At 47.5% G+C, this 24,152-nt stretch overlaps 1 protein-coding gene across 2 annotated transcripts in view; it reads right to left on the reverse strand.

Annotated features, from left to right (window-relative positions):
• The window catches only part of LOC137427361 (uncharacterized), a 123,740-nt gene that overhangs the window by 18,669 nt on the left and 80,919 nt on the right, over nt 1–24,152 (reverse strand). The window contains exon 1 of one of the 2 annotated variants that reach the window (XM_068116799.2): nt 6,103–6,164. The exons of the other annotated variant lie outside the window; for it this stretch is intronic. The gene's annotated coding sequence lies outside the window, so the exon portion shown is untranslated. Of the gene's footprint in view, nt 1–6,102; nt 6,165–24,152 lie in introns of those variants that run through there. 2 annotated transcript variants of the gene reach the window in all.

The raw sequence follows: 24,152 nt of genomic DNA on the forward strand, positions 1-24,152 counted from the left end.
CCCCGCTTCCGCAGCGGCGTAGGTACTTAGGTACGTGCGAACCTAGTCCCGAAACCCTGTCCTGCGTCTGCCCGGGAGTGGCGACTCAAGTCTCGCGGTTGCGACGACCCTAGAACAAGGGGCTTAACCTCCCCTTGGTAAGGGAACGAGGGTCGCGCGAAACCATAACAATATTTATTAAGCGCAGTATATTTGCTCAGGAAATAGGAAGAACAATTCTTCTCCTCCTCCACTTCCCGTTATAAGGGGTGAGGTTCAATGGCTCCAAGCTTCTGCCCTACCTTGACCACGATACACCTCCACTTCACTCTGTTCTGTTGTCAGCCAACTCTCTCCACTCCCCGGCAACTCACATGTTACGGGTGGTGGTGATTCATATCTGTGGTTGCTTAGCAACACATCAATTTCTGTGGGTGTGTCTGTACTACTGATGCAACACCCCCCATTACCAGTAAGCTGGTACTCATTTTGTGAACTTTAGAAGGTTGACAGGCCGCCTGGTGTTAATCCAATGCCATGACAGATGCTTGAATTCAGGACCATAAGATCTCAAGCTAACCACCCTAACTGAAAAGCCAACACCAGACTTGCACACCTTATTGATATACCGCTTCACACAATCCTCCCATCTCAACCGTAGCCTATCTCTTTTCCTCTTACCTTGCTCAGTCAAACTATCCGCTATCGTTGCCATTCTGTCTTCCCCCATCTGCACCACGTGTCCAGCCCATCCCAGCTGGCATTTCACCAATCTCCCAGTCAAGCTTATCTGCACATCAATCTCCTCCCTCAGTTCATCCATCCTCTTTCTATCCACCCTCTTCACTCCCGCAATCCTCCTCACCGAGTTGTTCTTGCAAACCTGCAGCCTCTGTTGTTGTCCCTCTGCCAGTGCCACCGTTTCCAGAACATGAAGGTAGGCTGGCATGACACACGGCATCAGAACTTTCCCTTTCAATCTCATTGACATCTTTCAGTCTGTCATTACTCCCTCTACCCTCATAAACACATTCTCACCCACCTGACCCTGGGGGAGACGTGAGAATAATGATCCCTGGGGGAGACACATTCACACCAAAATGAGTACCAGCTGAATGGTAATGGGGGGCCTTGTATCAGCGGCACAGCCACACCCCACAAAATGATGCAGCCATCAGCCACAGGCTGCACACAAACCACCACCACCACCATCCCTGGTAATGTCCCCCCTAAATAATTAATTAATTATTAAGAATGGTCCGCTTCCGCTTCCAGTCTTGCCGGCATGGTTTCATATATTCGCAACTGTCCACGCTCTCCATCGAAATCGAAGTTAAGTAATTGTTCCCATTTGTATTTTCGTTATAACTGTATTTATTTTATGGTGTGTGTCCGTATAGTGTGTCCCGAGGAAGATTTTCGGTGCAAATCTTTCATACCTGTACAGAAAATCATGTTAATTTGTGTCGTGTCTTTTGAGGCCTTGTACAGTGTCCAACCTTGAGGCTTTGTTTTTCTCTCAGCGGTCCGTCATTTGTGCTCCAATAACTTTCGTTCTCTGTTTTTCCCAGTCTTTTCACCCCATAGCCTACTTCCTTGTTTAAAATCTCAACTCAAAAAAACAACAAAAAAAACAATTCCTTCTCTGTTCTTATTCGTTGTTCTCATTCGTTTATTCGTTCTTATTCGTTCATTCGTTCTTCGACCATGTGTTTCTCCCCCATTTCCCCAGATAGTTTTCACTGTTAAACTTTAAAATGTTCACACTTTCCCCTCAAGTTCTGTATTCTGTCGTATATTATAACACCTTTTTCTTCTTCTTCTTTAAAAGGTTGCTTTCGACTTGCTCACCAAATCTATTCATCCCAAAAAAAAATTCCATCTCTTACAGTGCCTCTTTTCTACATTCCCTAAACTATTCTGCACTCCATCCTCCCTCCAGCGTCCTTAAACGTATTTTTGACTCGAAGGTCACAAGAAACTCATTTTGCAATAAATGTTCGTTTCCCATTAATCGTACACTTTCTAAAATCCAATCTCACCCCTCCCCTCCAAATCTTCCCCATAACCCCTCCCCTCCAAATCTTCCCCATCACCCCTCCCCTCCAAATCTTCCCCATCACCCCTTCCCTCCAAATCTTCCCCATCACCCATCCCTTTCAAATCCTCCCCATCACCCATCCCTTTCAAATCTCCCCCCCTGCCCCTTCCCTCCTAAACTACCCCCACGGCCCACACCCCTCCCCACTAAGACTGCCCCTCACCCCTCCCCTCCTAGACTCCCCCCTCACCCCTGCCCTCCAAATCTCCCCCATATCCCATCCCTTTCAAATCCCTCCCCTTGTCCCTTCCCTCCTAAACTCCCCGCTCACCCCTCCCCTTCAAATTACCCCACCCTCATTTCTTCTCAATTTCCCCCCCTCTCACTCCCCCTCCTGAAAGCGTCCTCCCCGCTTCTTCCCCCTTCCAACTCTCACCTCCATCTCCCCCAACCTTCTGCCTCGCTCTTCCCCCTCCTCAAATAACACCTCATTGTGCCTCAGCCAATCACCATCAAACCTTTTGTCCGCCCCATCCTTCCCTTTCTCCGAGCTATTCTGAAATCTCTGACACACCTTCAACAGCTCTCCCTACCTCTTACCCTTAGCCGATGCTCCCCCTTCCTCTTCATTAACGTTATGGACCTCAAACATCCAAGGCCTTCGTTCAAACTTAACTGATCTCTCCATACAGGTTGTTTCTGACAAACCAGATGTGATCTGCTTAACAGAAACTTTCCTCCTTCATGATGACTCGGATTCCTTAGTATCTCTCCCGGGTTACTCCCTCCTCCAGTATGATAGACCTGAGCCTCGTCCTGGAGGTGGGGTTGCTATCTTTATCAAAAACTCTCTTCCTCACTCGCCCTGCACTGCACTCTCTCCACCTGACCCCCAGGAATACCTCTGGCTACGGCTTCCCCTTCGCTCCCACCTCTTGTTCATAAGTGTGTTGTACCGTCCACCAAACAGTGCTGACTCCATCGACATCTCGCTGTCTGATAATATGGACCAACTTCTATCTACTCATCCCAACTCTCTCTTCCTCATATGTGGTGATTTCAATTGTCACCATGCCAGTTGGCTGGGTGTGGGTACCTCTCTCACCAGCCATGGCTCCTCAGCAAAGGACTTCTGCGACTCACTGGGACTGACACAATCTGTCAATTTCCCGACCCGGATCTCAGTCAACGGAGCATCTTCTCTTCTGGACTTGGTTATGGCTAACTTCCCTGAAAATGTCTGCTGCTCTTCTTCTGCTCCAATCGGCTCATCTGATCATGTGCTTGTTAAAGTGGACATCTCTCTGACCATTCTCAGGGAGCCTGCTCAGCGTCCGACGAGTCTGGCATTTCACTCAGGCCAACTGGCACGGTCTTCAAGCAGCCATCAATCATCTGGACTGGTCTCCCATCTCTTCCACCTCTGACATCAACTCATCCTGGGAATTCTTCCAAAGTAAATTGCTCTCTCTCATGCACAGATTTATCCCATCTCGTCTTCAGTTGTCATACCCTTCCTCCTGTCCATGGTACACGGAATCTTGTGGTGAGGGTGTTGCCCAGAAACAACTTGCCTTCGTCTCCTGGAAAGCAAATCCAACGGAAGGAAATCTCATTTCCTTTCACAAAGCCCGAAACAAGTGTGTGTCCACCCTCAGGAGAGCCAGGAAACAATATCTCTCCGTTCTCAAGACCGAACTCTCTTATCTGTCTCCCTCTTCCAAATCCTGGTGGCGTCTGGTCAAATCAGTTTCTGGTGTTTGTTCCCCCTCCATCCCCTCCCTTACCTCAAACGGCTACACAGCTGACTCCGCACGTGAAAAAGCTGAATGCCTCAACTCTGTGTTTGCCTCTACATCTTGTGTCCCAAATCCATCCCTCTCTGTACCCACCTGCTCCTGGACTCCGTGTCCTTTCCTCTCGACAAGGTGGGAAAGTTTCTGTCAACCCTCGACTCTAATTCTGCAACTGGACCTGACGGCATCAGCCCACAGCTCCTAAAATCCTGTTCTTCCGCTCTTTCACTCCCTCTCTCTGTTCTCTTCACCCTCTCTTTTGCTCAAGGTCAACTGCCATCTGCTTGGAAATCAGCCAACATCACCGCTTTACACAAAAAAGGTGCAAAAACAGATCCTAGCAACTACAGACCAATCAGCCTTCTCCCAATTATCAGCAAAGTCATGGAATCCATCATTGCTTTGGATATGAAATCTTTCCTCTTCTCCAATGGCTTGATCTCTGATCATCAATTTGGTTTCAGAGCAGGTCACTCTACTCTGGACATGCTGCTTCTGCTGTCTCAACAATGGATGGAGGTCCTCAATGCCAAACAGGAAATTAGAGCTGTCTCCCTCGACATATCACGTGCCTTCGATACGGTCTGGCACCCCGCTCTGCTCACCAAACTCTCCTCCTTTGGTATCCATGGAAATCTCCACGCATGGCTGGCAGACTTCCTCTCCAGTCGTAGTCAACGTGTGGCCCTGAATGGGTCTCTCTCATCTCCTCTTCCTGTTCAGGCTGGAGTTCCCCAAGGCAGTGTTCTGGGCCCTGTGCTTTTTCTGGTCTTCATCAATGATCTCTCTTGAAAATCCTCTCTATCTCTTTGCTGATGACTCCACTCTCTGCTGCTCCATTCCTCATCCCTCAGATCGGCAGTCTGCAGCCTCCTCACTCTCTGCAGACCTGGACAAAATCACAGACTGGGCAAACAAGTGGAACATGTCTTTCAATCCTGACAAATCTCACACTCTTACGATGTCTCTCCGAAAAGACCGACTGGACAACCCTCCCATCTACTTTCGGAATAATCCTCTCCAAGAAGTTCTGTCACTCAAGCTTTTGGGTCTCACTATCTGCCATGATCTTTCCTGGGAAAACCACATTTCCAAGCTGGCCTCCAAAGCCAGTCGCCGACTGGGCATCCTCCGTCGTGCGAAGTCCTTCCTTGGCACACCTGAGCTTCTCACCACATACAAGGCTTTCATCCTCAGCTCAATAGAGTACTGCACTCCCCTCTGGGCTGGTGCTCCTGCCTCACACCTAGCTCGTCTTCACGCTGTTGAAACCAAAGCGTTCAGAATCATTGGAATCTCCCGCGATGACGCTATCTCCGAGGGCCTTTCACTTACTCACCGCAGGCAGGTTGGTGGTCTTTCCGTCTTCTACCGACTCCTCTCCGGCCTTGCTCCCCCAGCTCTCTCTGGGCTCTGTCCCCCAGCTCTCTCTGGGCTCTGTCCCCCAAATATTCCTACAGGTCGCACAAGATCTGCCTGCAACCCTCTTATGGTTAAACTGCCAAAATCAAGACTCTCTGCTCACCTTCACTCCTTCATTCCTCTTTTCTCCCACCTCTGGAACAAACTCCCTCACTCTCTTCAATCCCACTCCTCCCTCCAGGTCTTTAAAACGGCTGTTCACCACCATCTCTTATCTTCCCCAATCCAAAACCTTGATCTCTTCTACCCCCGCTAATTTCACCCCAAATCCACTTTTTTGAGGTGCCGACTTCTTTCCTGGAAGTCCTTGGGGTCCTTGCATTTTAATTTTATACCTATCCTGCCTCCCCCCAGGCCCTCTCCCTCCCACACATCTCCCGAGGTCCCTGCTCTCAAATGTTGTGTTTGTGTGCTTCCTCCCCTTCTCTCCCCATCTTGTCGACCGCTCCCCTTTTTATATACTTTGTTTGCTTGTTTGTTTGTAAAAAAAAAAATTTTATTGGATGAAAATCACCAAACCTATTTCCCTCTCTGATCTCCTTCCCCTCGAACCTGATATTCATTTTTTTTTCTCTGCTGCCCAACCCACGTGATCCTCAGTCTTCTCCATACTCATCTTCAGATCATTTTTCTCAAATATCTTCCAATCCCTCACATTAGTTACATGAGACCTCTGAATGACTGAAGCCTTCACTGGTCACGTGGTGGGTCGAAAAAACATGGACATCGCGGACCAAGTCACGAGCTTAACCTTCTCGATCGCTGATATCGAGTGAAGAAACATGTTAAACTCTATCAGAACGGTATCTTTAGCGCAACTCACGAATGTGTTTAAAACCCCAAATCTCCACAACATTTCCTCACCTCACAACTCGCTTTGTATAAAATGTTTCTTTCGCTGCTCGTTTCTTGGGAACCGCCTCCACGCTCGCCTCTTCTTCTTCCTTATCCCAATACATGATACTTCCGTCGAATCCCGCTCTATCATTATCTCACCCCCAACAGCGTCTATTACGAGATCATTATTTCCAATATTTAATGTTGTTAAAATGTATTTCACACAAAAATATCCATTGCTCAAAGAAAAGGAGGAAAAAGCCAAGCCAAGCTAGAATATACACCCCCGGTGGTGTTTTCAGAGTGCGACGTCACTGAAAGGTTGTTGTTGTTTATTTTTGAAGCCCGTCTGTTGGAGGACCAGGTACCTTTCTCTCAAGTGCTCCGCATTCCAGGGGTGTGTTCAGTTACCTGTTACCAAGCAGCTAGCTATCGCTTGCCAAGCTAACCGTTCCTTATCAACGGTATCAAATGGAGTGTTTTAGTCACTTGGTGAGCGTTCTCCAAGAAACTTGGTAACTGAACCCACCCCTCCTGGAGAAACTTGAAGTCCCACAAGCCACGGTCGACATGCAGGGAGAGGAAGAGTTTGACAGAAAGTAATCGGGTGGGTGAAGAGGAGGTAGAAGGAAGAATGTGAGGGGAAAAGAGCGGGAAAGAAAGGAACGAGATCGGGATTGGCAGAGTTGGAGTGAGAGAGTGGTGGAGTCCAACAAACAAGTGACTCGACAGTAGCGATCCGCACATTAAACAAATACAAAATAATAAAATACAACTACAAGAAGACATTTGAGAAAACATCGCTACAAGTAATAATTGAGAACAGTTTGACGAGAAAAAATACAAAATGGCTGCCTTAGCTTTGAAAGTTTTTCTTTTGGAGCAAAAGGGGAAATCAGAACACAAACAAAACCAGAACCACAAGTTCAGGATGAACACGTGACATTTCCAGGATCAAATCATTTTGAAGAGGGAAGATGACAATGTGAGAATTTCTTGGATTGAAATATTTTCTTGGCTGTGGAGAACTCAAACTTCATATGGGATTGGAGATGAAAGGACACTCATCACCAGGTACCATTCTCTATCTCCACACAGAGTGTCGGGGATTACAATCCTGGGTGGGTCAACACCATCAGGTTACAAGATAGAGTGAGCAGGTATTTGCAAGTTGTCCAGCGTGTCCGTAATAACTCACTCATACTTCGCGAAAGACACCATGGTATGTGTAACATCCACCAACTAATGCTAACAGACAGGACCCACAGCTTAACCTCCATCCGAGAGATGGTGCACATATTGATGTAGCTGGGCTGAGGGTCAAACAAAGGTGAGATAGCTCAGAGCCGTGTGCACACCTTTAGGGTATCCGAGCAGCCCAAAAGGATGGTGATTGGAGCAAAATGATGATTGCATACCTGGAGAACATCAGTGAGACAGAAAATAATGTGGCCTTGTGTTCAGACACAGACCTTGGAGAAACTATAGCAATTCCATCCTTTCCCAAACATCAATTTCCTTACCATTCTTGGGATAATTGCTCATCCCAGGTACGCACGATTACCAAACTACCAACACATGAATGAAAGGCCAACTTTTTAAATAAAGGTATCATGGGATATTCAACCATAACAACCATAACCTAAACTAAAACGTGACAGTTTACTCTGAAATGCACCTCTCCTTGCTGACACAGTACATCAGAGTTACAGGTGTTATCAGATTTGTTCCTTCAGTAATCAAACCCAAGACTGGTGATGAATCGTGAACACGACACCAACTAACATATCCTGCGACTCTTGTACACATTTTACTCTTATTTAAATAAACCAGTGTGGACATGGCTGCAAGTCGTCACTTTATTCAAACAGGCATTTTCATGACAATTCAATATCTTGATGAAAATATTTTTCAATTGAAGGGATCTGTGTCCCTTTTTGCACTTTTTGGTAAGTCTGAGTTCAAAAGGGTGTCCTCCACAGAAGAGGGTTCACCATTATTGGGAAATCTTTGGTTGCAGCCAATCACGTGGATTACCCCACAGGAAGCTCGTTTCTTGATTGGGGTTACTGATATTACTCAGCGGAGTTGTGGCAATCAACATCATCAAACTATAATGGGGATATGGCCGACGTATATATTGTTGCGGATATGGGATTTGGCCTCCATATCCGCTTGTAAATATTCCCCTATTTCCCCAATACTCCCCAACTATCCCCAATCCCCCATTCCCTAGTCCCATTGTCTGTAAACAACACTCTGTAGAACCGACCTTCCCCTTTTTCCCCAATTAAATGTCGTGCCCAGGTTCACCGCATCTCACGTAGACAACTATAGGACATCTTGCTAGTTATTCTTAGTCTATGTCAGTTAAGGACTCGTTTCCATTAATTCTGACTTCGTTGCACCAGAATGTGATTGTATGGCACCAGTAGTGAGTTTAGGACCTCCCCATACCTCCTCCCATCTTCCTCATGAAACTACAACAACAACAACAACTACAACAACAGCGCGCGGGGAGTGGGCGTCCTCACTCCGGCTTGGTTAGCCGCCATTGCCCATGTGCTCGACGGGGTTACCAAATAGGGGCTCCCTGTCAGCTCCTCGTCAAGGGCGGAGCCCGGTAACCCCCGCACCCAATGGAAGCGGCGGACCGGCCCCAGGGGGGCGGAGCTAACGAGCCGAGGGCGTGTCACTCCCCGCTGGATATACGCAGCCACTTACCGGACGTGACGTGAGATGCGCCCCCAGCTCGAAGAGAACCAGACGCCACCTCCAGCGCGACGATACCTCCCTGCATCTTTTGGACCGCGCTATCCTGTCCCTGAGCCAAGGTGCACCTTGTGCTGTCCATCGACTACCTGCCCTTCCTTGCCATCAATCCCTGTGTGAGTCAGTCTTGTCCTGTTTATCTGTGGTCTGTCGGGGCTACTATAAGACCGTGATTAAGTGCCCACCTTCCTATGCTGTACCTCTTGTCCTTGTAATCTCAACGTTCCGCATACAAATATTATAACCTCCTCCGGAGGTCTTGAGAACTGTACCCCTGGTGTCGTGTCATTTAACCCAGCCGTTGTGTCCTTTCCTCAATTGATTTAGCGTAGCGCGACTCGGCCAACGTTCGAGTATAATCGGGTAAACTGTGCAGACGCGGTCATACCAAACCGCTCGGTAAACTAACATCCAAAACCGCGTCTGTAACATTTGGTGTCGAGGAGTTGGATTCGGACCTGGGACTAAATTTGTTAGGCCCAAATTTTGGAACACCAATTGTACTATTAGAGTAACATTTGGTGTCGGGAAGTGGGATTCGATCCGGAGCGCGTTTCATGCGCTCGAAATTATAGCGGCGAAATTTGATTGTGTTTTACAAAAAAAAAAAAAAACCCGAATTTTGAAAGTCGCGCTATGGCAGACCAAGACGGCTGGGTTCCGGTAGAGGAGAGTGAGGCAGGGTCGATCCAGGACCAAATTGAGGGACATGAGGAGAGCGAAGCAGTGAGGATAGCAGACGCACAAAATGGCGCCTCGCACATGGCCACGGCGACCGCGCCCGCGACCGTGGTAGCGCCGCTGGTGGATTCAAACCTTTTCCTCCTGCAAATGAGGGCCCTTATAGACCAAATTGGAGGTTTGAAAAACAGTATAGAGGCTCAGGGTGAGCGGTTGGGAAACCAAATTGTGGGAATGAGGGCTGATAGTGAGCGATTGGAGGGCCAAATGGGGGTAATGAGGGACGAAGCGAGGGGTACCAGTGAGGGGTTAGACAACGGAATAAAAGAGGTGAAAAATGGGTTAATGGGGGTACAAAACAGAATGGCCGCTCAAGAGAATCAAATGGAAGGGATGCAAAAGGGGTTAGAGGGGTTAGAAAACAGTATGGAAGGCAAATTGAGGGACATGAGGGACCAAGCGGAAAGGGAAGTTAAACAAATGGGGCAGCAGATAGAGGGGTCAGAATGGGGGTAGAAACCAAACTGGATGCTCACAGGGAGGAAATGGAGCAGATGAGGGTGGCATCTGGGCAGGAGATGCAAGTGATGGGAGAGGAGATCAGAAGAGGGGTGAGTGAGGAGGTCGGAGGAGTGCGCGAGGAGGTGAGGCACTGTAAGGAGCACATGGAGAAGGAGGTGAGAAAGGGGACTGTAAAATTGCAAGGGGGCATAGAGGACCTGACGCAGGAGGTGGAACAGCTGACGGAGGGACAAAAAGGACTAACGGAGCAGGTTCAAAGGAACACTGCGGTATTAGGAGGGTTAAAAGCGACACAAAACGACATAAAAAACGACTTGATAGCGACAAAGAGGCAATGTCAGATGGTACGTGAGGGACTGACAACGAGGTTGGACGAGGTGATAGAGGTAATGGAGACGAAGGACCGGCAGGTGAGGACACACATGGAAACGGTCAAGGTAGCCTTGGAGGACGAGCTTGAGGGGGCGCACGAGGAGATAAAAGAGGTGAAGCAGAAATTAGAAGAAGTGGAAGAAGGGGTGAGCGAAATTAAGAAGCGACGGAGAGGGGATAAGAAAGAGATAAAAGAGGAGATAAAATAATTGGTCCGAAGTCTGTGTTCGGATCGTGATGATGTGCTCATCAACCGGATGAGGGATTCGCAGGTGATGGAGGAGAAGCGAAGAGGAAGAGGACCCGGTGTAAGTGGTGACCAATATGGTCGTGCGTATGATGCGCCAGGTGATTTAAGAAGCTTGGGGGTCGAGATGGACCCGGGTGTTCGTGAGAGGCCGTTGGTGAAGTGTGCGACAGGTCTGGTGTGCGAAAAAGGAGGTGTGCGAGAAAGTCCGACTCTGGGGTGTGTGAGGAAAAAGTGCGTGCCAAGGAGTGAGGGTGCTGGCGAGAGTGAGTCGGTCGTAGCGCGTGTGCGAGGGAGCACATGGAAGCGCGGTGTGGTAAGTGTTACAGAGGGTGTGACGGGAGAGTGTGCGCAAGAGTGTGCGCAAGAAAGGTGTGTGACGGACAGGTGCATGGGGAAAGAGTGCGCTGTCAAAGGCAAGGAAGAATGCACGCCTGTGGTGAGTGTTACAGAGGGTGTGACGGGAGAGTGTGCGCAAGAGTGTGCGCGAGAGAGGGGTGTAACGGACGGGTGCATGAGGAAAGAGTGCGCTGTCAAGAGTAAGGGTGAGTGCGCTGTCAAGAATGGAGGTGAGAGTAGTGAGAGTGACAAGGAGCATGAGTGGGTTGTGACAGGTGAGGAAGGATGCACACCTGGAATGGTAGAGCGTGAGTGGGAATGCACGCTGGAATTGGTAGTGAGGCACGTGGTTGGGTGTGCGAGTGAGAGCACACCTGTGATTGTCACAGAGGAGGTGACCGAGGAGGGGGCGCGAAGAGGTGTGTTGGTGAGGTGTACGAGCGGCGAATGTGTGCCAAGGTGTTCGGTGGTCAGGTGTGTGACCAAGGCTGGGAGTGGAATGAGTGTACCTGGGTGTGTTAGAGAAGGTACGACGAGGAGCATGGAAACGGCTGGATGTGTGAGCAAGGAACGGGCTGCGGGGTGTAAGCATGCAGGTGAAGCATCGAAGGTAACCGGGTTAGAGGTTAGAACGACTTATAGCCGAATCGGGCCCTCGGTGCGTGCTGGGCCTCGCTTTGAACGGCCGCGTCCATGCTCCACGAGGCGGAGCGGGCGGCTGGATAGGAAGGGTCGTCATGGCGACCACTTTCTATTGAGACGTGCCGGCAGGTCGAGATCGGGACATTGGATGGCTCCACGCCGAGGTGGTGCGTGGGATCTCGGCCCGGGTAAGCCCCCGTCCCTGCCACGAATGCGGGACGTATCCAGCCGCTGGCACAAAACAACCCGTATTCATTGCTCGGCTGCACGAAGCCGGGCTGTAGACGTGAATTGGCGCACCGAGAGGATGTAATAAGTAGACGGGTGATGAGGATAGTGTTTTGGCCCCGAAATTAGAAAAAAAAGCAAAATTTGATGTTGGTACGGTGATTGGCAGATGAAATGACAAATTTTTGATTTGTTGAATTTGGACGAGCAAAATTGATAGTGGGAGATGCCCCGCTGTGGTGGGATGGCAACTCTGTCATCCCTCACAGAAGAGTGGGGGCAAATGCGCTATAGTTTATGGGGTGTATGGCAGTGAAAACTAGCCCGGGTGGGTTAGGTTATATTGTAGGGATCTAGCGAAGCTGACATTAGGTGACGTTAAGGTTAGTTAGTGACTGATACCTGTAGTGGGGACGCAGGTAGATTAGTGTGGATTATAATGACGTGGGAGCGCAATAGTTTAAAGGGACGACTGGGAAGCGCAAGTTTCAGAGGGGAGTAGTTAGATGAGATGATGCTGTGTGAGAACTGGACAGGTGTGTGGAGCAGTGGATGAGTAGTGAGTGTTGTGGATCAGCGCGAATGCGCTTGGGGAGAGAAGGGTGCAGGTGGCACCAGGTGTGAGAGCACAGGTGTGCAAGTACAGGTGTGTGGAATATATGGAGCAGAGAATGAGTGGTGTGGAGAGAGTTGGAGTAAGTGGTACGGAGTGGTGTGCATGGTGTGAAGGTGTGGATGGGGGAAGAGTGGACCCCTTTCACGAGTACCCGGGGCGGGTAGTGTAAGTGTTAGGTAGAGGGTATAGGTAAATTGTGGTTGGATATTGGCATTTGTGGTGCGGTTGCAGAATGGTATTGTGGATGGGTGCATTAGTGTTGTGGAAATGGCTGGGCGTGTAGCCTGTTAGTGTGTGTAGTTGGTTGGGCACTCCACCACTGTGAGGATGTCGGCCAGGTGAGGCCGCAGGTGGGCTCTGGGAGCCGTTAGTGTCAGTGGGGCCCGAGGATCCGGAGGACGGACCCGGGTAGCCCAGTGCCAGAGAGGGCACTGAGTGGGGAGAGCGCCAGAGGGCCTTCCCCAGGTAGTTAGGTTAGGGTAAGGAGCAGGTAAGCTCGGAGGCAACTGCAGTGGTGGAGGTGTGCAGGTGGGTAGACCCACTGGGAGAAGTACACGCCACAGCCCAGAAATTGTACGAGGGCACCGGGAGATGAATCGGGGGAGTGAGACCCCAAATTGAAAAGCACCACAGTTTGGGCAATGGGAATTGGTTTTTAGAACCCATAGTGTAAGAGGGCCAATGGTTTGGCAGGAGAAAGACCCCGGGTAATGTAAAGTTGTTGAAGTCATTTAGGAAATAGTTAGGATTGATGAACCTGTCGCACCATACGCAGCCACTTACCTGTGGTGATGATGACTCCACACCTGTGTTTTTTTTTGTTCCGTGTGCAGGAAATGAGAATTGCTGTGTGGATTTGTGAGACGCATCACGACGTGGATGAGACATTGGGGTGATTCCATCTCTCCCTCCTTAGGAGGGACTGATGATGAATTGGTGATGGCAAATTTTGATGTTGAGTTGGAGATGGCAAATTGTGATGACAGTTGGAAATGGCAAATTTGATTGGTTAGGAGGGAGAGAAGACGAATTTGGTTTATGGGAGGAACGGGGAAGACAGTAGGGACGTTTGTTGATTTGTAAAGTAGATGTTTATGGGTAGTGTTGTGTTTTGTGGATACAGTAAGGGGTAAGGGAGGGGCAATGTAGGTTACCTGGTGGGGGGGGGGGCGTACGGTAGGAACGTACCTGTCTCACCTGGTTCCCATGTGCCCCCAGTGTGCATTACCTTATGTTGCGTGCACTTTTGCGCCCTTACCACCTTACTCACTTGTCTTCTTCTTTTGTCTCCCACCTCCAAGGATCTGGCTTTGGGGCAGAGAGAGAGGAGAGAGAGGTGCTGGCTCCGCAGTTGTGGGCCTGCACTTTCGCTGCTTGCTGCCGGGATCGATACACCATATGGACCGCAATGTTTGTGGCCACCCACCATGGACCGCAGTTCTTTTGCGGGCAAGCACCACCCATGGATGGACCTATGGGTCAACGTGGCACCTATGCCATACAGGTGAACCACTAATAGTTGGCCCCCTGACGGCCACAATAAAGAAATGGACGCGGTTGGCACCTTTCTTTAATTTTAAAGAAGCAAGAAGGCCAAGTGCACCACATGAAGGCAAGACCAGCGGCAGAACATCGGCCGGCTGCGACACCACCGGTGATTGTTGAACACTTTATTGGTGCACCGGATGGTGCTGACTGTACATGATGGGGTGGTGCTTTTGGTGCTTGGATGGGGTGCTCTGCACATTATTAAAGGCCGTAAGGCCACAGAGCACTCGTGGGTTGGTGTATCGATGCTGGCATGCGTGCTCTCTCTATGCATAACATCTGCATGTGTTCCTCCAAAAACAGGTCCGGGATCGTAGTGTAAATATCAGTGTAGTCTTATGTAAATAATGCTCCCTACCGGCTGTATGTTTAGTTTGAGAATTCATTCCGCGATTCGGTTATCCTGTGGGTGTGTTTCTGTGAAGAGAAGGGTGCAACGTCGCAGGGGGACATATTTACTCATTTGTGAACATCTGTAAAACTGTCGCACTCAGGGTAGAGTTAATAGTAGAGGGAACTACATCTGAGTGCCACACTAAAGTAGGTAAAAATTTATCGGGTCGGGCCGCCCCGAGGTAGAGAAGGGTGCAATGTTGCGGATATGGGATTTGGCCTCCATATCCGCTTGTAAATATTCCCCTATTTCCCCAATACTCCCCAACTATCCCCAATCCCCCATTCCCTAGTCCCATTGTCTGTAAACAACACTCTGTAGAACCGACCTTCCCCTTTTTCCCCCATTAAATGTCGTGCCCAGGTTCACCGCATCTCACGTAGACAACTATAGGACATCTTGCTAGTTATTCTTAGTCTATGTCAGTTAAGGACTCGTTTCCATTAATTCTGACTTCGTTGCACCAGAATGTGATTGTATGGCACCAGTAGTGAGTTTAGGACCTCCCCATACCTCCTCCCATCTTCCTCATGAAACTACAACAACAACAACAACAACAACTACAACAACAGCGCGCGGGGAGTGGGCGTCCTCACTCCGGCTTGGTTAGCCGCCATTGCCCATGTGCTCGACGGGGTTACCAAATAGGGGCTCCCTGTCAGCTCCTCGTCAAGGGCGGAGCCCGGTAACCCCCGCACCCAATGGAAGCGGCGGACCGGCCCCAGGGGGGCGGAGCTAATGAGCCGAGGGCGTGTCACTCCCCGCTGGATATACGCAGCCACTTACCGGACGTGACGTGAGATGCGCCCCCAGCTCGAAGAGAACCAGATGCCACCTCCAGTGCGACGATACCTCCCTGCATCTTTTGGACCGCGCTATCCTGTCCCTGAGCCAAGGTGCACCTTGTGCTGTCCATCGACTACCTGCCCTTCCTTGCCATCAATCCCTGTGTGAGTCAGTCTTGTCCTGTTTATCTGTGGTCTGTCGGGGCTACTATAAGACCGTGATTAAGTGCCCACCTTCCTATGCTGTACCTCTTGTCCTTGTAATCTCAACGTTCCGCATACAAATATTATAACCTCCTCCGGAGGTCTTGAGAACTGTACCCCTGGTGTCGTGTCATTTAACCCAGCCGTTGTGTCCTTTCCTCAATTGATTTAGCGTAGCGCGACTCGGCCAACGTTCGAGTATAATCGGGTAAACTGTGCAGACGCGGTCACACCAAACCGCTCGGTAAACTAACATCCAAAACCGCGTCTGTAACAATATGTATGGAGGTACGTATGTGTATGCACGTAGATGAAACTCATTTCCTAAGTTAAAATTGCACATTTCTAAAGTTAAAATTGCACATTTCCTTAGTTAAAATTGCACATTTCCTCAGTAAAAAGAACACATGATTATTTTTGGGGAACATCCCTGATCTCATGTCTGATGTTGAGGGTCTCCATACATTGTTGGGAGAGTAGAAGCATCATGTCCAAGGTGGAGTGACCTGGTCTGAAACCAAATTGGTGATTTGAGATGAGGTTGTTGGAGGAAAGGAGAAATTTCATATCAACTGTTATTATGGATTCCATGACCTCTGAAGAGTGGAAGCGGCTGTGGTGTCATTTGAAGAGAACGATAGCGGAGGATCACACTCCTGAGAAAGACTAACAAGGCACCATCAGGTTTTCAAGAAGGGAGACAAGTTTGAAAGTTCATTCTTGAGGTTGGGCAGATGTAATTTTCTGCCTATTCCTGAGAGTGGAACCCAATAAAAAGCATTTCACACAATGTACATTTCCACGGGTGTTTTCCATTGTGAATTTTTTAATCTCTTTCGATGTTGCACAAATAAGTGAATGATTTGCTCAAACTGTGCATTTGTATGAATGTTCTTGTTGGTTATTATCTCCATAATTTGGGTTTGAGAAGGTGGAACAGAGCCTTCCCAGCTCACAAGGTATCCAGCTCCACGTGTGTGTGCATACATGTGTGTGCCCGTATATGCATATATGTTTGTGTGTAAGTTGTTGTTGGTGGCTGCTGTCTCCACACGTTGGTGGGCTTCAAAAGATGGAACAGAGACGAGCAGGTCTCAAAGTATCCACCTCCATTGTGTGTTTATGTGGTATTTGTGTATCTAAAATATGATTTTTTTTTTTTTAAATACTAACCCCATCCCCTCCTTTAAGGCTTATCCCCCCTTTCTACACTCATGCTCCACCCTGCGGCTAATGCTCCTGTGCCCCAATCTCTCATTGTGTATTCCCATGTATATTTTAAGGGTGGATAGGTGAATGAGAGACTTTCCACAAGACTGGCGTTTCTCCAGGCGTTCTCCATTTTGAATTGTTATGTGCATTTTATTTAAGGTGAGGTGACTCGTTAAAAATTTTTCCAGTAATTGTGCACATACATACATGCATACAGGCGTTCTCCCGTTCATTGCCATCTCCATTTGTGGGTTTTAGAAGGTGAGGAAGTTCTCTCAGAACTCAAAATTTCCCCCTCCTTTTTCGGTAAAGGATCGTTATTCAGGAACGTCCATTGTGAATAATCATGTGCCTTTTAAGGTGAGATGACTGATTAAAAGATTTCACACAAACTGTGCATTTGAACGGGCGTTCTCCATTGTGAATTCTCATGTGTGGTGTGAGGCCGGATGGCCAATTAAAAGATTTTCGACAAATTGAGCATTCGTATGGGCATTCTCCATTATGAATTCTCATGTGTAGTTTAAGGCTGGATGGCTCATTAAAGGATTTTCCACAATTTGTGCATTTATGCAGGCGCTCGCCATTGTGAATTGCCATGTGCCTTTTAAGGTGGGATGAATCATTAAAAGATTTTCCACAACTTGTACATTTATATCGGCGTTCATCATTGTGAATTATCATGTGTGATTTGAGGGTGCATGGCAAATTAAAGGATTTTACACAACTTGTGCATTTGTATGGGCGTTCTCCATTGTGAATTTCCATGTGTGTTTTAAGGGTGGATGATTGATTAAAAGATTTTCCACAACTTGTGCATTTATGCCGGCGCTCACCATTGTGATTTGCCATGTGCCTTTTAAGGTTGGATGAATGATTAAAAGATTTTCCACAACTTGTGCATTTATGCCGGCGCTCACCATTGTGATTTGCCATGTGCCTTTTAAGGTTGGATGAATGATTAAAAGATTTTCCACAATTTGTGCATTTATACGGGCGCTCGCCATTGTGAACTGCCATGTGCCTTTTAAGGTGGCATGACAGATTAAAAGATTTTCCACAACTTGTGCATTTGTATGGGCATTCTCCACTGTGAATTCTCATGTGTGTTTTATGGCTGGATGCCAGATTAAAAGATTTTCCACAACTTGTGCATTTGTATGGGCGCTCTCCATTGTGAATCATCATGTGTTGTTTAAGGGTGGATGGCCGATAAAAAGATTTTCCACAATTTGTGCATTTATGCGGAAGCTCGCCATTGTGAATTGCCATGTGTGTTTTGAGGGTGGATGATTGATTAAAAGATTTGCCACAACTTGAGCATTTGTATGCCCATTCTCCATTGTGAATTATCAAGTGACTTCGAAGGCTCACCCATGCTCGAAAAGCTTTTCCACAAACTTTGCATTTGTATGGGCATTCTCCGCTGTGAATTCTCATGTGTGTTTTCAAGTTGTCTGGGCGACGGAAAGATTTCCCACAACTTGTGCATTTGTACGGGCGTTCCCCACTGTGAACTCTCATGTGTATTTTCAAGTTGTCTGGGCGACTGAAAGATTTTCCACAATTTGTGCATTTGTATTGATGTTCAGATTTCTTTCTTGGGTGAGCGTTGTGAAAATTATTCTGTGCAAACATTTCCACATTCATTTTGTCTTGTTTGTAAAAAGTCCTCTTGTTTGTTTCATCTGGTGATCCCTGCGGGTGTGCGTCTGCACTGTTCATTGAAGTTGGTGCAGTCTCCCGTGTAGATTCTGTGGATTCACCTGTAAATACAACATCACATGATCTGTAAAAAAAATGAGATTCACATGACCAGACAAATGTGCCCAAACATGTACATCGTATTTGTTCCACTGCAGAAAAGTACAAAAAAATTATTGTTGTATGTACACAGTAATGTGCAAAAGTTTGAGTTATTCCATGATGATCATACTTTAGATATCAGAGTTTTGAGTATGCACATGATATATGACCAATTTGTGTTGAAATATTAAATTTATGACATCATAGGTCACATGGTTTGCAGCCATATTAGATTTAACCTAAAACCTGAAAATAAACATCTTCGCCCAAAGCACCAAATCGATTGACTCAAAGCTTTACGTGTGTCATTGACTCGGCATGGTGATTAAAGTTGGATACAACACAACAACAACAACAACAGGCATTTTAAGGCCATTTTCCCTGCTAGAGCGGGGGTTAGCCTTGCGGTCCCCATGACAATCTTCTCCATTTTGCCCTATTTTCTGCATCTCCCCTTGTTAACCCCCTTGTTAACCCCGTGATTAAAGGTTGATATAAAAACAAAATTGGTCACATGGTGTGGCAGCGATATTGGATTGAAGGAAAATATTAAACAATTTTATCTTTGAAACCGCTTGCACCATGATGCAAAATTTTCGACATAAAATCTGACACCATTGTTGCATTTAATTTCAAAGTGATGACATCAGAGGTGATGTGGTTTGGCAGCCATCTTGGATAGAAAAACAAACCTTATCCGATAAACACGAAAATTCACAAAAACATGATACCCCACACATACATATGCAGAGTGTACATTTTTTAAGGTCATATGTTATGTGGTATAGCAGCAATATTAGATTGAAAGCTGTTATTTAAACAAAATCCATTCTCCGAAACCGCTTCACCGATCGATGTGAAATTCGATGTGATCGATGTTTCTTTACCTTCACCGATCGCTTCACCTGTCCTGTCTGGTGAACATGTGATACTTGAAACCAGCTGAAAGGATTTAAATCAAACTTGTTTTTGTTTAGGACAGTGAACTAGGGCATCTACCTATGACATGCAGAGGCATATTGGCGACAGTCACATTGCTCCAGTTTTTAAGCCCACCTGGAACGAAGTTCAGCGGAGCTTATGAGATGGCGCGTTGTCCGTCAGTCAGTCTGTCCGTCCGGAAACACTTGAAACTTCTTCTCCGAAACTGCTCATGGGATTGCGACCAAATTTGGCACCAATGATATCTGTTGTGTTGTGACTAAAATTTGTTCACGGCATTTAAGAAATCGGGGTCTAAAGGGGTGTGCCGGGGTCAAAGTGGATCCAGGTTTGACCCACAAAATAGGAATTTGCTTTCTTCTCTGAAACTACACACAATTTCGATGGAACGAAACTTCACCAAACCTTAATCACCATTGATGTACCAATGTTTGTTCATGGCATTCGAAAAATTGGGGTCTTATGAGGAATATGGGGTTGGCGGAGGGGGCGTTGCCCCCCAAAATAGGTATTGTTTTTTCTTTATTTGCTTAAAGTCTTATGATTATGTTTGTGTGATTCTACATGCTGCCCTGTCTTCCGGCAACCATTGAAATTGGTTTAAAATACCCTTAGTCGGTGCAGTATACTCTTTATTCTACCAGATGAACGGCAGGGGAATTGTCCCTATCAAACTGTTCATTGTCATCATCAAACTGTTCAAATCAAAATGTATAGACATTGACAGAAACCTTCATGGGGATGGTTCTTGAAGAAAGAAGCTTCAGCATATTTGGGATCGGGTCGATCCAGGTGAACATCAATGTCATGCTCAGTTTTCACTTCCACTTTCACAAATAAATCTGGAAAAGGTAACTTTTATTAAATGCAGGCAGTGTTGTGTTACATGCATAGCTGGTTCCACACTCTTAAAATAGCTAAATGAACATAAATACGGCATTAAAATGTGGTTGAGCTTGAAAGTGGTTGGATGTCAATGAAAGATAGTCTGTTGGGAGCCGTTGGTGAGGTATGAGGATGGACAAAAGAACCACCGAGGCCCTCAGAAACATGGTGGTGGGATGATGAAGATGGAAAGAAGATTGACGAGAAGAGGAAGGGGTTCAAGGAGTGGAAGAAGGCGAAGGGTACTGGGGCAGAAAAGGCAGAGCATGAAAGTTATAAGGCAGCCAAGAAGGCTGCAAAGAAAGAGGTTGCAAATAAAGAGATAGCAAAGGCGCAGGAGGCATGCAGGAAAATGTTCGGAGAACGCTTGGATTCGGAAGAGGATCAGAGAGCGGTATTCAGGATCGCAAAGCAGATAGCGAAAGAGAGGTGTGATGTGATGGGGTTGACATATCACGTGCCTTCAATACGGTCTGGCACCTCATTCTGCTCACCAAACTCTCCTCCTATGGTATCGATGGAAATCTCCACGCTTGGCTTGCGGACTTCCTCTCCAGTCATAGTCAACGTGTGGCCCTGAATGGGTTTCTCTCATCTCCCCTTCCTGTTCAGGCTGGAATTCCCCAAGGCAGTGTTCTGGGCCCTGTGCTTTTTCTGTTCTTCATCAATGACCTCTCTGACTCTCTTGAAAATCCTCTCTATCTCTTTGCTGATGACTCCACTCTCTGCCGCTCCATTCCTCATCCCTCAGATCGGCAGTCTGCAGCCTCCTCACTCGCTGAAGACCTGGACAAAATCACAGACTGGTCAAACAAGTGGAACATGTCTTTCAATCCTGACAAATCTCACACTCTTACTTACTATGTCTCTCTGAAAAGACCGACTGGACATCCCTCCCATCCACCTTCTCCTCTCCAAGAGGTTCTGTCACTCAAGCTTTTGGGTCCTCTCCAAGGATTATTCACCTCTCCAAGAAGTTCTGTCACTCAAGCTTTTTGGTCTCACTATCTGCCATGATCTTTCCTGGGAAAACCACATTTCAAATCTGGCCTCCCAAGCCAATCGCCGACTGCACATCCTCCATCGTGCGAAGTCCTTCCTTGGCACACCTGCTCCTCACCACATACAAGGCTTTCATCCGCAGTTCAATGGAATACTGTTCTCTCCTCTGGGCCGGTGCTCCTGTCTCACACCTAGCTCGGCTTCACACTGTTGAAACCAAAGCTTTCAGAATGATTGGAATCTCCCGCGATGAAGCGAACTCCGAGGGCCTTTCGTTTACTCACCGCAGGCAGGTTGGTGGTCTTTCTGTCTTCTACCGACTCCTCTCTGGCCTTGCTCCCCCCGCTCTCTCTGGGCTCTGTCCCCCAAATATTCCGACAGGTCGCACAAGATCTGCCTGCAACCCTCTTATGGTTAAACTGCCAAAATCAAGACTCTCTGCTCACCTTCTCTCCTTCATTCCTCTTTTCTCCCGCCTCTGGAACAAACTCCCTCACTCTCTTCAATCCCACTCCTCCCTCCAGGTCTTTAAAACAGCCGTTCACCACCATCTCTTATCTTCCGCCATCCAAAACCTTGATCTTTTCTACCCCTGCTAATTTCACCCCAGATCCACTTTTTTGAAATTCCAACTTCCTTCCTGGAATTCCTTGCAGTGTCCTTGTGGTTTATACTTCTCCCACCCCTTTAGCAAGGCTGGAGAGGAGTCGGTAGAAGACAGAAAGACCACCAACCTGCCTGCGGTGAATGAGTGAAACGCCTCCTCCCCCCAAGCCCTCTCCCTCCCACAGATCTCCCGATGTCCCTGCTCTCAAATGTTGTGTTTGTGTGCTTCCCCTTCTCTCCCCATCTTTGTCTACCGCTACCCTTATTATACGTTTTGTGTGTCTGTTTGATTTTTTCTTTGATAAATGTTAGCTCTTTCACGAGCCTTGATCCTGAATACAAAAAAAAAGGAGAAAAAAAAAAAAAAAAAAAAGCAAGGAAGTGTAGAAAAGCGGGAGGGCCGACGGGAGTTGTGGGAGATATGTTGAAGGCAGCAGGAAGTTGGGGTGTGAAGAGAATGACAGAGATCTGTAATCTGGTGGTGAAAGAAGGCCGCATTCCAGTGGATTGGGAACTGAGTACCCTCATCCCTCTATACAAGGGGAAAGGTGACCCTCTGGACTGTGGCTCGTATCGAGCGATAAAGTTATTGGAGCATGGAATGAAGGTATTGGAAACGGTGTTGGAGAGGAGGATAAGGAAGAAACTGAAGATCGACGAAATGCAGTTTGGATTTATGCCAGGAAGAGGAATGACAGACGCGCTTTTTATTGTTAGGCAGTTGCAGGAGAAGTGCAGTGCATTCAGAATGTATTCAGACCCCTTCACTTTTTTCACATTTTGTTATGTTGCAGCCTTATGCTGAAATCGTTAAAATTCATTTTTTCCCTCATCAATCTACACTCAATATCCCATAATGACAAAGAGAAAACAGGATTTTAGAAAGTTTTGCAAATTTATGAAGAAAAAAAAACTGAAATATCACATTGACATAGGTATTCAGACCCTTTGCGATGACACTTGAAATTTAGCTCAGGTGCCTTCCATTTCTCTTGATCATCTTTGAGATGTTTCTACACCTTGATTGGAGTCCACCTGTGGTAAATTCAATTGAATGGACATGATTTGGAAAGGCACACAACTGTCTGTATAAGGTCTCAGAGCTGACAATGCATATTAGAGCAAAAACCAAGCCATGAGGTCGAAGGAACTGCCTGCAGAGCTCAGAGACAGGATTGTGTCGAGGAACAGATCTGGGGAAGCCTACAAAAAAATCTCTGCTGCATTGAAGGTTCCGAAGAACACAGTGGCCCCCATAATTCTTAAATGGAAGAAGTTTGGAACAACTAGGACTCTTACTAGAGCTGGCCGCCCGGCCAAACTGAGCAATCGGGGGAGAAGGGCCTTGGTAAGAGAGGTGACGAAGACCCCGATGGTCACTCTGGCTGAGCTCCAGAGATCCTGTGTGGAGATGGGAGAAACTTCCAGAAGGACAACCATCACTGCAACACTCCACCGATCTGGGCTTTATGGCAGAGTGGCCATTAGTGGCCAACATTGATCACACAAAAAGTCAAACCGAAACATAAAACATATTGTAACGGATTTGGGAAACCCTGCACTTGGTGTAATTATTGTAAATATCACCCTCTGTAAATAGTAATTCTTGTAAATGCCTCCATTTCATGTAAAGATGAAAGGTCGTCCCTTTAGCTAGTCCATCGCATACACGTAGCAAATGATAGGCTTCCCTCAATAGTTATCTCTTTATTCTATGTCAGTTTAAGGCTCTGTTTTCCATTAGTTGACTCTGCATTGCACAAAATGAAATAAGGTAGAATCCCCTTTCAATTGCCAACTGCATTTGCCTCCATTACGCACGTGGTCAAGCCTCGGAGAAGAAGGGGGAGGAGCTACATTACGGGCGTGGCCCGCACCTCGTCATCAAGGGTGGAGCCCCGAATGACCAACCACAAATCGGTGGGTATGGCTTGGTAGGGCGTGTCATATAACCCGCGGCGCGACGCCCCCACCTCAGATGATTGAGGGGGAGAGATTCGTAAGGGGCCAGACGAGAGAGGGAGGATGAATTGCAAGTTCTGTTGAGGTCGAGTGGAGCGAGCAGGGACGAGCGGCAGAAAGAGGGCCACGGGGATTGCCCGGCCGAGAATTGCGTATGCAACATACCAACTTTCCCCTGCTATATAATTGTCCAGTCGCGTCCAACGACACACGGAGCTGTTTGCCGGGTTTTCGCCTCGACCCCAAAAGCGTGGATCGGAGCACGCGCTTGGAGCCGGACCTCGACGCCTACCATCTGCCTGGCCCTTTCTC

This window comes from Myxine glutinosa, chromosome 5, assembly GCF_964187855.1.
Source record: "Myxine glutinosa chromosome 5, kmMyxGlut1.1, whole genome shotgun sequence".
Lineage (NCBI taxonomy): Eukaryota > Metazoa > Chordata > Myxini > Myxiniformes > Myxinidae > Myxine > Myxine glutinosa.